Here is a 15,994-nt window from a genome sequence, read left to right on the forward strand (position 1 = left end):
GGCATCTATTTCCCGAATTTTATATGCATGATCCAAGCGACCAATGTATGTAGGAGTACGAATAATCTGCGAGACCTCGGTGCTGAAACATGCGGATCTGAATTTATTTAATAATTTCAGTCTTGCATTGAATCGTCTCTCTTCTAATGATTCCCACCCCAAATCCATGAGCATTTCGGTAACGCTTTGCGTTTTATCGTAGGAATTTTTTACAAAACGGGCTGCCCGGCGTTGAACCTTCTCAATTTCCCGAATGAGACCTTTTTCACTCGGGTCCCACACGCTGCATGCGTATTCTAAATGAGGCCTTACAAGAGCGTGGTAACAACGTTCCTTGACCTTTGAGTCACTTTTGCCGACAATGCGTCTAATGAATCCCAATTTTTTATTTGCTTGACCGCAGACTTTACGTATGTGAGTCCCCCAAGTTAAGTCTTTAGTGAATGTGACACCTAGGTATTTTACCGCATCAACTACTGCTAGGTCACCTCCAGCTAATTTGTAAGCAAATCCCGTTGATCTTTTAAAGAAATTTACCACTGAACATTTATTATAATTTAGAGTCAATCCCCAGTTAGAACACCATTTAGTAATGCAATCTAAATCCTGCGCTAGAATAAAACGATCCTCATCCCCAGATATCTCCCGATAGATCACCGTGTCATCCGCAAACATCCTAATGTTACTTTTCACTTCGCGGTTCAAATCGTTAACAAAAATCAAGAAAAGCAACGGCCCGATCACACTTCCCTGAGGTACCCCCGACGTGACTCGAACGCTGTCGGAACTAGAGCCATCAAGGACTACCCTCTGTTCCCGCTCTGAAAGAAAATCTTTAACCCAACTTATAGCACCCTTGTTTATACCCGCGACCTTTAATTTATGAATGAGTTTACCATGTGGGACCTTATCAAATGCCTTTTGAAAATCTAAGAAGATGGCATCCACTTGCCTACCTCTCTCACCAGATACAAGTAAATCATGTGTAAATAATCCTAATTGGGTTTCGCAGGAGCGGGTTTTCCTGAATCCGTGTTGATTGTCACTTAAAAAGTTAATATTGTCAAGGTGTCTCATTATTGAACTGACAATTATGTGCTCTAAGATTTTACAACAGATAGAAGTGAGAGATATAGGTCTGTAATTACTGGGATCCTCCCTGTCACCACTTTTAAAAATAGGCGTTATTTGCGCGGCTTTCCAAATCTTAGGTACTTTGCACTCTGTGAGGGATTTGTTAAATATAAATTCAAGGTACGGGGCAATGTTTGGAGCTAAATGTTTTATCACCCTAGCTGGTATATTTTCGGGACCCGGGGATTTGTTGGGTTTAATCTCATTAAGTAATTTTAGAATTCCTTGTTGGTACACTGTTATTTTTTCCATGGGTGGAGTATGTATTGTTTCTTGGAGATATGCGGTGGCAACATCATTCGAGAAAACGCTTTGGAAGAATGAATTTAAGATGTTAGCTTTAACCTCGCTGTCTGTATGAATTACATTGCTACAATCCCTTAAGCAAGCCACGGTTTGTTTACTCCCATTTACTTCCCTAACATATGACCAGAAAGCTTTGGGGTCAGTGTCCAAGTGCTCGCAAAGTACTTTGCGTTTAAATTCCAGTAAGGCGCTACGTAATTGTTTTTACTATACAGCATTGATCCTTGCTAGTCTCAAGCACTCACACTCTACCAAGGCTTTTGAGAGGTTTCCCTCTGCACCAGGGGCCCACCAATCACACGTAATAAAATTAAAAATTATAATAATAATAAATGAAAATTAATCATGCACACTCTAGCTTGGATATACTATTGAGCATTGATCTTTGCTAATCTCAAGCACTCACACTCAATCAGGGCTTTTGAGAGGTTTCCCTCTGTGCCAGTGGCCCGTCAATCACATGTAATATAATAATGAAACAAATTAATCACACACTCTCAAAAATCTCTCTCTCTCTAAAATCAAACTCACTCACAGGTCTACCGTGGAATATCTTCCAAAGTTAGTACTGTGATTTGCACTTTGGGAAAGGCAAGGGAAATGCCCAGAAGCTGACACAGTGTTTTGACTGCAAAGCAGTCCTCTTCAGAGAAGGAATGATCTCGTCTTGTGTGTGGTGACTTGTATATACTTTATGTAGTATAACAGTCAAAAAGGGGGGGGGAGGGAAAGGAGTTGCAGTGAAAAGTCGGTTAGGATGGGGGGTATGGGGAATGGTCATGTGAGGGATTTGAGTTGTTTTGGGGGCCAGGGACAGACATATTTTGGTTCTAACCATTTGCGTTATCTATGTATTTATTTTTAGTATTTTTATTATAATTATTTTATTTTTTAAATTTCAGTTATTTTTTTATTGATTTACTGCATATATCTTCGCTAATTTCCCTCGCCCATCCTTTGCTCATTTATAAGAGTACGGCTGGGGTTGACTCTTCCCATAATATCTAGATAGAGTGTCATATTTTTCTATCTCCTCCCAAAAGAAATCATCAAGGTTAAATATGCTTGGTTTTGTGCCAGCAATTTGTTCTGCTCTATGTAATTAATGCATTGGTCACTGTGTCAAAAATATTACATGAATTCTATGTTTTCTGGCAAAACTTTGCATTCTTTGAGTAATGATTTATTTTAACAAGGAAAGGATATTGATCCCAGTGTATAGCGTAACTATTCTGTAATTGTATTAATTTAAGCAGTGTAGCCCAAAACTTTACGATTTCTTTATCTTATCAATCTTGATTCATCATTCAATAAATCTTATAAATCTTATAAAAAATAAATAAAGCACACCAGCATCTGGAAGCTCATAATGAACCCATCAGGAAAACATACGTAGAGGAATTTAGTGAATTCCACTGGCACCTCCATGCTCATCAAAGATCAAACCAACCCTATGCCATTGATTTTTGGAGTAGAGTTCACCTCATGCTTAAAAATACCTGCTCTTAAGAGTGCCATTCTGTGGCTACATACTCAAATCAAACCTATTGTTCATATAACTAAATTTCTGCTTTTGGGCCAAAGTGCATGACAAAATGAGGATGTTGTCTTGTGTTTGAGACCACCACAAAAATATGATGGTTTCAAATTTACTTTGAGACCACCTCACTCAGGGTTTCAACACACATTAGCCCAAAAATGAAAATCCAGAAAAGTGCTTTAACTCCCTTTGAGTATGAACTAGAATGTGCCCTTAATTTGACAACAGCTATTCCTCAAGGTTTTCATCATATGCATTGGCTTTGTTGGACAATAGTTTTACTGGTATTCCAGGCCATTGAACTGAAGATTCGAACTGCAATGCCAGTGAAATTGTTGTCCAACAAAGCCAATATCTGTATCGAAAAAGTGGAAGAATTGGTGAAATCAATGAATGAATGCTTCAGGAATCAGCAACACCAATACTATGTTCCAAATCATTTCGATACTGGATTTACTTCAGCCCCATACTATTTCTCCTGATTTGAGCAAGATTTAATAGAACATTTTGAGTATAAATATCAACTTGCGCAAAGCCAGATACAAATGTAGAAAGTGATTCCTATGAGCCATATGGGTGCTGGTTGCTGAGATATTCAGTCATGCCCATGCATGTATATTACAGATATACTGGACATTTGGCCAATGTGTTAAATCAAAGAGCTGTTAAGTCATTATATTTGTGTGTGCACATGTAATGAATTTAAAATCAGTTGAGCTAGCTTTTTAAACTCAAGATGAGCAGTAGGCAAGTCTTTTATTCATAAATAATCCACTCTCCTGCAGATGAGAGCCGTCTGCCATGTAAAAGAGATGGCCAGATTCTCTACTTCTCCTTGCCTAGTTCCATCTTCATTGACAGTATTTATTTCATTTCCTATTTCAGAAAAATGATTTCCAGTTTTGTATTCTCTGTAACAGTATCATTATTTTCTTTAAAATACTCTTTGCTTGGATTTCTGTCTCACTTTAAATAATATACTGTCATACACGAATGCATGAAACTTCTAATGAGATTCCTTGATAATGTTTTAGAAAAACCATTTATATGATCTAATCTGTGGGTTTTCATCAGTTTAACATGATAATATTTTTTCTTGAAAGCACTGCAGTGGCTGAAAATTTTTTTAGTGCCTGTATGAGGTATTTTGGAGCCACCATTTTAGTCCTCTTTGGGTGGAGAAGCAGTTTTTCTACCGTTCTGCAGACTTGTTGAATAATCTAAATCGGTGCCGTAGAATGACCATACTCATTTTTTTATATTTTTTTGTAAAATGAAAATGCATTCATTGGATTCTCTAGGCAATCCATTTTTTTTTCTTACCCAATGGTCATACCTTATGATTTAAATATGAAAATATTGTGTAATAATTAATGGTACCTCCTTTTATTCCTTATTGTCTAAAAGTATTCCGTCCATAATTAGGGCTTATTGAGATAAATTTTGTTGCCTAATCCCCGTGACTGCTTGCAATTATTTTCCTGAGAATCAGTCATTAACACACCAGTGCATTAGCAAATGCCCAATGCATGACTTCCAAATTATTCAATAATCTCTGGGCCATTGCAAGATGTTTCACATGCATAGGTTGCAGCTTGGCATGCAATTTATGTGAGCACCAACATTCATGTTTGCAATCTATTTCAGTGGAACAAAAATTATAATGTTATTGGAAGAAATTTATATTCATAGATGGCTTACATTGCTGTTCATAATTTTAAAAACTCAATGCTATAGCATGCAATCTTTTTGCTCCTTAATAAATGCCATGTATGTAATATATGTATACAGACTGCAGCGCTTACCTCCGGACCAATTTAAATTTGAATTTGCCGCCATATCGTAGCTTCACTGGAGGTTGGGATTGGCATTCTTGAAAGCCTATAGGCTTCTAGTAAACAGTCATAACCTCTAAATGGCCGAGATGTTATGTACAAATGCAGAGTACAATCGAAGAGCCACTTATTGTAAGTGCTCACGCTGGGCGTTTGCCCAGTGGAACAGTTCGATTCTTCTGGTACCCCAGGTCAACTGTTTACGATATTGTGGCTAAATATAATGCTTCAGAGAAGTGTGGGGAAGGTTTTGCTAACCCGGTGAGGAGACCTAATTCAAGAAAATGCCCAGGCACTGATTTCAGAGGAATTTTGCAAATTTTAGTGAATTTGCAAAATTGAAGAATGTCTTGAAACCGCGGATGGTAACTGTGGCCTCGGAGAGATAATATGGCTTTTAACAGGATGGTGCACCAGCTCATAAGAGTCATTTAGCCCAAAACTGGATCTCGGATAACATTGACATGTTCTGGTCCAAGGAGTTCTGGCACCCAAATAGCCTGGACTGAACCCCCTCGACTATTATGTTTGCAGTGCAGTCAAAAGAGACATCAATAAGATGAGGCACCCTAATGTTGCATCTCTACGTACCACTCTCATAGCAACATTCGCGAATATGGAAAGTGCTGTTTTTAAGAGTGCGTGCGATCGATTCAGGACAAGATTGGAGGTGGTCATTGCTCTTGACAGATACCACTACTTGTATTTAGGAGGATTTTTATTTTCATTTGTATTTTTTTATGCATTTGCTTTTAAACAAAAGTTTCATTTGTCCGGATTTAAATGCCGTTCCGTATGGTTTTCAAGTTTGTGGATCCTACCAATTTACGGATAAGTACCAATGAATTCACTGTCCATTTCAGAAGTTCATAACTTTTGTTTGAAACTGAATATTTCAAGAACAGCCCATGTGATTTGTGAAAGGTAAGAATCTTGATATGAATCCTGTTTTATTCTGCATTATTACTTCAATATCTGATATTTTAAATAATTATTTGGGGCCCTTTTTGGATAAACAATGGAAATTGAATCCCTTTTTAGAACTTCAATTAATCTCAAATGTATGATGCAAAATGTGTAAAGCCCCCAAAGTTGGCCCTGCCCAAGGGTTAAATGGAATTAAATGAGGTTTAAAATTTGGATTCTCTTTCTCCAAAAAGTCCACCTGTTAATTGTTGGAAGCAAATCACATTTATAATATACAAATGCAGTATAAAATAGGCTTGTAATAATTCGGTGGCCTTAAAGATCATGTGGGCCATTCTCAAAATATTGATCAAGTCTCAATTTATAAAACAATCAAGACTGTTTTGAATGAAATAGCATGTTTGGTGAGTTTAAGTGGTTAGCCCCGCAATGAAAATCATGCATATGGTGCCCCCATAGTGAGAGAGTATTACTGAAGGGTACCCCTTCATCAGGAGAGTGTTCATAGTAATCCTGTTGTAATCCTCATATGAGGTAAGTCATAAGAACTAAAAATTTTTGAAGTTACTGATGGTAAAGGATGATTTCAGTCAGTTCCTGCTCAATTTTGAGTGCCCAGAATGCTTTTAGACAGAATGGAAAAATGGAGAAATACCTACTTACAATTCTCATTTATTACACATGATTAGCTCCCCCTACTGGTTTTAAGTAAGGGAAACTTTGGTAATTTATGTATACCATATTTTGTTAATGGCATTCACTTTCAGGTTATGTGCCAAATTACAAAACCTGTCATACCTACTATTCAGGTGTATTGCAGTATTTTATTTTACAAGAGTAATTACTGCAGTGCATTAATTCTGTCTATTTATTTTCATTTAGAATGCTCTTTACTTAAATGATCTCTCATTCTAAAACTCACCACTTGTGATACAATGGTTGATGATATTTTCACATCAGCTAATGGTCTGAGCTATTTGCTTTTGCATAATCGAAATGCTAAAGAAAAACTTTTGGTGTGCATTTAGTATTCATTTTACTGTCTTGAGAAACCCCTTGCATATATGCTCCATTATTAACTGGGAATTCAGAAGCACTGATGGGATATTTTCTCTTTTTTAAGGTTTTCAGTTGTTTGACCAAGCAGTCATTAGCAAATAAAACTTTCTTTTGTGATATGTGTTTTAGAAATAATGTGGGATTGACATCTATGAAATGTGCAACACACTTGGAATCATCTCCAATAGGATTGGTATACCATAGGTAAGTGTCTAAATTGTTAAATGTTTGTGATTTTGTGAGTATGGTGTTGGTCTCTCTGGTTCTTTCATCATCAGTTTCCATCAATTTCATCCAATTTCTAAATGACCACCACACTATTTGGGTAGTGTTTGGATTTTTCACCAGAAGTATAATTAAGACCTTCTAAGGTTTTCACTTTGTGGAATTGATGTAATATTTCCCTGAACAGGTTGAACAATTATTCTCAGGATCCCAATTCCTGGCCCCTTCCCAATTTTTCCAGACCTCTCCTTCAAAAGTTACCTTTAAATAAGGGCTATAGAAATCATTAGTGCCTTCAGCAATTCAATGAAGTTTACTGAACACATGATGTAATATTTTGAGAATAGCTTTTTAAATCAAAATGCTGATGGTCAACATTTTTTCATTTACAATGTGCAAAATAGTTTCTTTCTCCCAAAACAGTAATGCAAGGTTGGATAATGGATTTGGCATTTTCATTGAAGAATAAAATATGCTTATACGTGTCCAAGTACAAATTCATTCATATGTTTCTGACCACTCTGAACAAAAAAATCCTGTGCCCACCACTCACATCAATCACACTTACATCAGTAAATTTGTCTCTTATAGGTATTATCAGCCTGAATATATTTTTGATTACTTCAAGAACTTGACCTCATGATTGTGGGAATAGTTTGGAGTAGAATGTTCACCTGTGGTTTGTTTGGTCACAAAAATAAATGTCAATCGTATACTTTCGCCTTGGCTCAACACCATGATGGAGATCAGAGGATAAATCGCCCTCAATCTGTATAGCGAAGGGAATTTTCATAACCTGAGAAATTATTTCACATTAAGTAGTTTGCATTTATAGTAACACAGCAAACTATCCTGTGGTTGCCTCTAAATATTTTTTTAGGTTGTACTCATTTGCAAATTGCTCATTTGTTGATTGCTGGATGGAATATTGTGCACTAGTTCGAAAATCATTCATCAATAACTTTATTCTTTTGAGTGGCTGCCATTTATTGAGTCTCAGGGGTGCATGGCAGTGTTTTTCAAAATTTGATATTGTTTAGGGTGTTGTTTTGGTGCTAATTCATTACGTAGTTTTTACTGGTTTCTAGCCACTCTGGTGAGAGGTGACAATATGCTGATATTGTTAACATCAAATTTTACTGGGAGAATCATCTACACTTGCAGTGTAAAAATCATTTTTGCCATCTGTGATGTGTATAATTTAACAGTTAGTCTCATCCCTATGACCTCACCTATAATTGTTTGCTACCATAATAGCACATGCCTCTGGCAAGTTTGAAGTGATGTAAAGTGAACCTGTGGCATTTCACGGCCTTTGAACTGTTTTAGGTGAGCTTTTTGAAGTTTAAAAGGAAGAAATGGTTGGCTCTCTGTTGTAGTAGAGCCATGCATAAGATTGGGAAGATAGGTTTAGAGGGTCAATTGAATAATTTTTTCCTCCAGGAAAGAATATTTTGTGGTGTGGATAGGGTAAATGGACATTTTTGTTCAGGTAATTTATCTTGTGTTTCCACCTATGGTTCATGGTCATCTCTGATTGGCTGTTAGTGTGACACGCTCCAGTTCACAGTGCTCTTAAGTAGTCTTAGTTGAGCACAGCATTTTTCAGAATCATCAAATTGATTTCAAACACAATTATTAACATCTGAGAAGTTGGAGTTCCTGAATAATAAATGTGCCCTGGTTAAGAACAAACTGTGGATATCTTTGAAGCAATTACACCATTAAACCTATAATGTTCCAAATTTTTATTGCAAGTCCAGAATGAATGATGGTGGTGATTTATTCCATAGTATTTACTTCATGTGCGCCATTCCACTAGAAATTAGCAATGTCAAACTGCCTGGCACAGAACCCAATGTGCCATTCTCAGTACTTAGGTCAGCGAAGTATTGTGAAGCCTCAAGCAGCTACCATCTAGCCAATAATAGCCACTCATGGTAACCTCTGATGTGGAGGTGTAGCTGTTATAGGAATGTTAAGTAACCTACAAATCAACTGATGAAAATGAGTGTTAATAAGATATATTTATGTGGGAAAGTTAAAAATATGATTTAAGGACATTTTATTATACAGAGTAATCTCCCATTGGTAATTATTTTAAATTTCAACTTTTTGAGTAGATTTACACCCAGAGGTAGCTTCTCCTCCATAGCCAAAGGATGATATACCGTGGCAATTTAATTAGCATCTACCTTATAAAAATATAATGCCCAGCACTACACAACATAAATGGGGTAATTTCTGCGGCAAATTTTGACTTAAGGCCAAAGTTACCCTTAAGATGATTTCAGCAGGGTTTGACTGGTAATGAGGAATCCTGTGCTGGTGAGGGAGATTTCATGGTTGCTGGCTGATGGAACATTGGCTGCTGGCCAAAAATGAAGTGGTAGCTGGCCACAGAGGAGGGGAAATTTACATTGATTATACAGAAATTAAGTTCAGGCCAAGAAAAAGGTGACTGCTTGAGGAGGTCAGTACTTGGTAAGGCAACCCATCCATTCATTATTCAGGTTTTCTTTATATTCAGTCAGTTTGACCTTCTGATGAAATATTGTTCCGATGGGGATCAGAAAAGGGCAATAGGAATCACTCACATCTATTTGTATCATAACTTTATATTGGCCTAATTCTTTAAGCAGTGGAAGCATTAAATTGCTGATGAGGAAAACTAAATGTATACGAGGATGTGTTTTGATGTGTGTGTGCATAAATCACTTTTAAATTCAAACACAATGTTAGTAAACAAGCAACCTCAGGGGATAGATGTACCAAGCTAGTTTTTCTCTTATTTCTATCATAGTTTGCCATTCTGGTATGTCACCCTGAAAAATGCTGAATCTCTGAATGTGACTGATGGTGACCAAATAGACCACCTAGATCCACATCAGATACTCTGAGATATTAGTTCAATACCAAAACAGCATGACAATTTACGTGTGACCTGCTGCAAAATTAAACTGCACTTTCACAATTTTTGGGGTCTCTTGCTTTTAAGGCCATCTCCCTTGTCAATGCATATGTGCTTTCTGTGTTGGATGCATGGTCCTGTGGAATTTCCAGTGGTCACATTTCTGTTGCAGTTATTTAAAAGGTGAGGTCCTGCCTGTTGTCTCAGCAGTCAGTCATCTCCTTAGTAAAACTCCACATGATGAATGCCCCCCATAATCAAGTGGCCATTTCTTACCTGTTATTTAAAGTATTAAGTCTATTCATCTTGACTACCGTAAAAAATGGTCATCACAAGAGAGCATTGTGATTTTTTTCATAATTTAAATAAGTATATTTCAATCAGTGTATCATTATTGCACCAAACTAAGCTTTGTGATTTTCTAGGTACATGAACTCTGAGAAGTAGCAGAAAGAAAGTGACTGGCCGTCGATTATGAATTGCAAATTTGACATGCCATGAGGCCATTTGTGAGCTTACCCTTGTCTGTCAGACTAATGTTTTGGATGCTTGCTATGGTTTGGTATATGTCTGGGGCCATCTCAACTATTTATCAATCAGAAGACTGGTTAGCTGCAACTCTCTACTCTGCAATCATGATTACTTATGAAGAAAGTGGAATAAGAACATTTTGGGGTTTTATTTATTACCTCTATTGAAAGGATAAATCACAGTGTTCTTTAATATATAAGAATGTGACATGAATTTTTCATTGAACAATATATCTAATATTTTATCATGTATTCTTACATGATTACCTCTTTTATGGATGTTGTCATCACCAAAATCATTAATTTTTTTGTGATAATTCATTGTGTAACATCAGCATTTTAAAAATATGTAATAAATATAATTCTGCAAAGGAAGTCTTATCATTAGTCCTCAATAGGACATATTACTTGGTAATATGGAGATAGAATAAGTAAATTGTATTTGAGCTCCTGTAATTTTTTTTGTTTTTCATAATATACTGCAATCAATTTGCTGCTGTGTGTTACAAAAATTGTGAGCCAGTCCACAACCTACCTTTAGTTGGCAGAATATATACCTAGTGCCATGCAACCCACTTAATGATGTCATATTCTGATGTAGGAGCAATCAGACACTGTATATGGAGGCATGGGTAGAAGAATACAAATTTTATTAGGAGGTGATCGTTTTCTACTAGCTAGTATTACTTATATTAGTGTGCACACTTGTAAGTAATACTCTATGAAGAAGACATGATAGTCCTGAAACCAGTATAGCTAACTCAATAAGTTAAATAACTTTATTTATAATTATTGAATCTGTTTTAAAATCAGAATTCATTAACCCTTCCAATTTTTATTGCAATATCTATCAACTCTCATTTATATCTGAATACACAATGAGGTAATTGACTAATAGTCAGACTTTTGCTAACTATAAAAACCTAGATAGCGAGTCCTTAATCATCATTATTGTGGTAGACTACTGTTTAAGGTACATTATGGATGGATGCAAATTTCACACCCCTAATTGTGTCAATTAAAAATTCGTGGGACAAATAACTGAGATGGTTTCATTTTGCTTACCTCAATACATAGTGTTTTCAATGTGACATCATCATTTAACTTAGCTGCCCTGCTGGGGTCGGATGCCTTCGCAGCAGCCTCACTGAGGAACAATGCTGCCGGGTGCCTTTTCTCTGTCTTCTATCCTTTGACTGTACTGGCATGGGTGACTACTGGGAACAATTATCATTACTCCCACCAGCTCTAGCAGTAATGAGAACAAAAGTGGTTTCACTAGATCAGAGTTCTAGACCTTGGGGAGGAATTATTATCAAGACATTTAATAAGCTTTTTTTTTAAATCAAATAATAGGGGAGACTTAATTTTCTTTCTATTCCTGATGACTTTGGCATTTTTTTCAAAAAGAGTAATGAAAATTGACAATAGTTTTATAAGTAGAGCCAGAGTTCTATTCCTATTAATATTTTCTCGTATTATATCTATTCACGGGTCACAGTAGTCCAGGGGTAGATCATTGGACCACGGGCTGGAGGGCCCAGGTACAATTTCAGGGTAAGCCTCTCTGGGCACCTGCAGCTCTACCCACACTATCAGATTTTTTTGATACCAGATGTTATTAGGAAATCATAACTGGCCCCCCTACCCTGATCTGTGGATTTCACACGCCGTCGGGCTTAGTACTGAGTGACCTCAACCATCACCTACCAAACCCACCTTTGGGTTGATTACTGTCTCTATGTTTTTTATATCTATTCTTATTCAATTTTAACTGAGTAATGTAAACTTTATTATTATATTAAAAGTGAATTTTTTTGCCCTACTTTTATCATAAATGTATCCACTCTTGCTACAACTGCTCAGAATGGAGATGAGCAAATATAAAAAAAAAGATTGTGGGAGTGATGAGTGAAAACCATTGTGGTGTAGTAACGAGACAAAGAGTAATGGTATGGAATATCTCCATCAGATGCAACAATGTTTTTATCAGAGCTGGCCCACATTGTCTCCTCCCATTCCATTTATCCCTAATTATATTATCTACCTCCATTCTCTCCACTATATATCCCTTTTCCCTCAATCAACTTAACTCCCCATTGTCTTCAGTACAAACACTCCCAACATCATTCCTTCCCTAATGAAGATGGCCTTATCTTTAAAATGACATGGGATATCCCTCTTTTTCTTTCTCCTATCTCTTCATTTGATCTTTCATTAAATGCTTATTGTTCCTCAATATGTACCCTTACCTCTCACCACGCTACCCCCATACACCAGTGAGCACTCACTATCTCATACCACTCAGACACAGTGAAACTGGCACTAACATCCAACTGCTCCTGCATATATCAATTGTCAAAGGATTATCAAGTTAGAAATCGAGTCCTATGACCTAAATACACACACTCATAAATACATATTTGTGTGGGTCGTGGTAGTCCAAGGGTAGAGCGTTGGAGTACTGACCGGAGGGCCAGGGTTCGATTCCCAGGTAAGCCTCTCTGGGCACTTGCAGCTCCATCCAAGCTGTGTAATTTTTCGGATACCAGATCTTCCTGGGAAACCATAACTAGCCCCCTTCCCTGATGTGTAAATTTCACCTACCGTTGGGTTTAGTACTCTACCATCACCTACCAAACCGACCTTTGGGTTGATGTGCAAGGGTGGCCTGAAAAGTTTCCAACCTCGAAAATTTCAGAAAAAATGTCGTGTATCTTTGTTAGATCGGAAACTTTTCAGATCACCCATGTATATACATGCATATATATATAATGCATAAAATTTAGCACTAGTGGACACAGACAAAAACACAGAAACACATTAAAAAGAGACTCACTAACTTTCAAATTTTCGGTGGTCGCAGCCACCTTCATCAAGGAAGAGAGGGACAGAACTGCAGGGAATACCAGGGCTGGAATAATGGATAGAAGGGGAGGGCGGGGAGAGAATTCTGAAGGGAGGGGTTTGGAGGGGAAGCATTAGGAGGGTGGGGAAAATGTAGAAGGTGATGGGGGTGGAGGGGGGATGAAAATATGTTTAGAGTAGGGTAATTAATGCCTCATATTGATTCCTGGCCAAATCCAGGACTCCAAGATGAAGGATTGCTCTAATGTTTTTAGTTTCAGTGGAAGATCAGAGGGTGGGAGGTATGTTAAGATGGATACACCGTAGCATTTATCAAAGGGAGTTTCGTGTTCGGAGGCTTTTGGGGATAGGGAGCATATCAATCAGGGAAGAATTCTTGCATGAGGCCCGTTGGTTGTTAATTATAATATTAAGGGGTGCGGTACACTGTCCAATATAATAGGCAGGGCAAAGCTGGCACTTCAGCAGGTAAATTACATCGCTAGATGTGCAAGTAGAGAAGGAAATTGGTGGGAGAGAGTTAAAAAGCGGGTGGGAGAGGGATGGGATTTTGGTTTTGGAAATAGGGCATGTTTTGCATCTAGGTTTATTGCATGGCATGGGAGTGGTTTTGGGATGGGATGGGGATTTAAGGAGAGGATTTGTTGATTTGAGAAGATCGGATAGTTTGGTGGGGCGTTTGTAAGTAATAGAGGAAAAAGGAAAATTTGGGAAAAGGGTTGGCGGTAGCATTATGATTTTTGAGGATAGGGTAGAGGTCTATTAGGATTAATCGTAGAGATTCTAAGCCCGGGAAGTATGTGGTGCAAATTGAAAGAGGGTGGGGTTCCGCGTTTTTGCACCCTCTTTCAATTTGCACCACAATTCTTTGGCCAAGAGACGGCCGGAGGGAGCTGTTTCGCCCACCAAAAGATAAATGGGCGACACAAGAGGAAAATACGGTAAGAAAGCAATCAGCATTCATAAAGGGTAGGAGCAGTGCTTTTCGGGGCACGCATATCCAAAAGGAGGAGACGAGCCACATTGGCCAACTACACATTCAAGCATGAAACCCCCCCCCCCCCATATGACGAACTAATATTTATTCACAAAATACGAGTGATGAATTTTCAATATGTATCTGATGAACTTCATTTTTAGTTTTTATGATATATATAAAGTGCATCTATTGTATTTTTCGTGGAAGGACATGTCCTCATTTTCCACGATCATTTGCAGCTACTAATCACTGAGACTTCTTTTAACTTTCAAGCTATATAGAAAAACAGGATTATTTTCATTCAATAGTTTCAAATGAAAGTGGATAAGGATAAAAAAATTTCCGAGCACACTGGAGCTCTGATTATGGATTTTTGAACAAAACAATGCCGCTGTGGTGCACTGCTAAAATGAACGCGACGATTGTCTCATAGAGGTGATGCAGCATTGTATTAGATTAAAACAGAAGAGTAAAAGTTGCTTGCAGAATTGAAATGTTCATTCAAAAGCACTAGGTACCATTATAAAATTGATTTCCCGGTCAATATCAAAGAAAATGTTTTGAACAAATGAAAATTTCGAAACAAATGAAGTATTAACTGAGTTACTTATATCCTGTCCCGATTCTCTTTTATTTGTGTAAACAATGGGAATATGACGCAATCAACGTTTTTGGCTTGATGCCAAGTAGATGAACGTCTCGAATGATCTGAAATCCGAAATATTTTTCGCCATCTCTCGTCATTGAGAAAAATTGCTCTCTCTATGAGAAGATAGACGCCTTAATACAATGGTAAGTCATATTCATAACTATATTCTATTCATAGTTGAGCATATCCCATTAAATTTCTTTGGAGAGAATGAACATGTGCTCGGTGCAGACTCGGTACATGTATCACTACTCATCCAGTGGTATCACCATACACCACGTTCAGAAACAGTGATGGTGTACGTCAACTTAAAAATTAATGGATTGATTTCTCCCCAACACGTGCATTGTTTTTAGTGTAAATTAATATCCGAAGTGGAATCCCATTCAGTTGCTGTTGTGAGGGAAACGCTAGCTCGTGATCGAAAGGTGAATGTAGTGTAACGGATGATGCTAAATTGAATGTGGCCGGAAGGGAAAGGTTAAAAACATTTTCAGCCACCATGGTCAATGAATGCACGCTGGGTTTCTGTAGCAAAACTGCCCCATTTGTGTAGTCGGCCAATGCATCGGTGGTTCGCAGGGTACAAGCATATATGGCATGTGGTTTTCTGCAAGTCACCTCTAGGGTGTGGCAGGGGGTGATTACAAACCAGACAACTTTTGGTACAAAATACTTGCCTCATCATAATATCAGAGAGATTAAGTGTAGAACAGATTGCGGATGATATATTTCCTACAAACGATAAAAGATCATAATAACGTTCTCCGACCGCGCTACGGGGAGAAGTATTCGGGAAGAAATTATTTTGGTGTGTACTCACCCGTTGCCTCACACCCTAACGGTGGCTTTCAGGCTACTATAAATGCTTAAAAAATACAAACAAAATCGCGGTCGAACAACGTTATTCAGATCCCTTATTGTTCATGGGAGATTGACATCTTAATCTATCTTATACACTTAATTTTCCCCCATAATTTTAGTTACATGTTCTCTCCTACCGTATTACGATGGGACTATTGATGCATTTT

At 37.5% G+C, this 15,994-nt stretch overlaps 1 protein-coding gene across 1 annotated transcript in view; it reads left to right on the top strand.

Annotated features, from left to right (window-relative positions):
• Positions 1 to 10,631, top strand: part of LOC139685635 (ribonucleoprotein PTB-binding 1-like) — a 146,974-nt gene extending 136,343 nt beyond the window's left edge. Inside the window, exon 8 of the mRNA XM_071582580.1 lies at positions 10,363 to 10,631. The gene's annotated coding sequence lies outside the window, so the exon portion shown is untranslated. The remainder of the gene's footprint in view (positions 1 to 10,362) is intronic.
• Positions 10,632 to 15,994: the final 5,363 nt, after the last annotated feature.

Source organism: Hetaerina americana, unplaced genomic scaffold, assembly GCF_022747635.1.
Source record: "Hetaerina americana unplaced genomic scaffold, ioHetAmer1.1.p SCAF_12, whole genome shotgun sequence".
Classification (NCBI taxonomy): Eukaryota; Metazoa; Arthropoda; class Insecta; order Odonata; family Calopterygidae; genus Hetaerina; species Hetaerina americana.